Here is a 1,310-nt window from a genome sequence, read left to right on the forward strand (position 1 = left end):
CAATACTTCTGTCTCGATGTGTCACATTACAACCGTTTCTGGCTTAGTAAAAAGCTTTTGCTTATGTCTAAAGTGCAACTCCCTAATCATTCTGCCATTTGGACACAATTAGATGAGAACTTAATCGAAAAGCTTACACTTGTACTATAAAGGAAAATAACTCACTTAAATCTTGACAACCTGCCATTGTGGCAGCAGTAAACGATATAAGAACTGCGTCGGGCACTTATTGCCTTATACAGGCGTTGCCGAGCTCAGTGCCTTATTCTGCCTGTTTGCGTATCTCTGTATTTGAATACGCATGCCTATACCAGTTTCTTTGGCGCTTTAGTGTATTTACATGTTCATATATGATCTGTCATTTTAAGATGCATTGTAACATTTCACATGTAAGGCTAACAAAATGCCCTTGCGAATAAATTCCTTATCCTTTCGCAAATGCAAATCCCACATAAAGAGAAAAGTAGCTGTTGCACCAAACAACAATTATTATAGAAAGAGCGACCTTGCAAACGATCCACGATTTTCAATTACAGTACTGTCGCCTTTGATGTTGCTGAGCGTCAAATGGTCGAGCTAGAAGGGTATTTAGTATAGCTGTTGATACTTTAATTTTTCTATTAATTCTATTTATTGTCGGCAACGGCCTTGCCGCAGTGGATACACCGGTTCCCGTCAGATCACCGAAGTTAAGCGCTGTCGGGCGTGGCCGGCACTGGGATGGGTGAACCTCCGGGCGGCCAAGCGCTGTTGCAATTTTTGGGGGTGCACTCAGCTTCGTGATGCCAGTTGAGGATCTACTCGACCGGATAGTAGCGGCTCCGGTCAAAGAAAACCATCATAACGACCGGGAGAGCAGTGTGCTGACCACACGCCCCTGCTGTCTGCATCCTCATCTGAGGATGATACGCCGGTCGGATGGTCCCGATGTGCCACTTGTGGCCTGAAGACGGAGTGCTATATATTGTCAGTAATTTGCGTAGGCTATATTATAAATAATATCTGATATTGCAGTGGAATGCAGCGGAATTAGATTACATGTAAATTGAAGGTGGAAAGGGGGAAAAAAGAAAGGAAAGGGGAGGTTTCAATGCTGTCAGCTGCACTGGGACATTACCCGGAATCGGCGGCGGCGAGTGAACATACACTACTGGCCGTTAAATTTGCTACACCACAAAGATGACATGCTACAGACGCGAAATTTAACCGACAGGAAGAAGCTGCTGTGATATGCAAATGATTAGCTTTTCAGGTTGGCGCCGGTGGCGACACCTACAACGTGCTGACATGAGGAAAGTTTCCAACCGATT

General features: G+C 44.7%; 1 pseudogene; it reads left to right on the top strand.

Annotated features, from left to right (window-relative positions):
• The first annotated feature begins 638 nt into the window (after positions 1 to 638).
• Positions 639 to 756, top strand: LOC124778731 (annotated as a pseudogene).
• Positions 757 to 1,310: the final 554 nt, after the last annotated feature.

Source organism: Schistocerca piceifrons, chromosome 2, assembly GCF_021461385.2.
Source record: "Schistocerca piceifrons isolate TAMUIC-IGC-003096 chromosome 2, iqSchPice1.1, whole genome shotgun sequence".
Lineage (NCBI taxonomy): Eukaryota > Metazoa > Arthropoda > Insecta > Orthoptera > Acrididae > Schistocerca > Schistocerca piceifrons.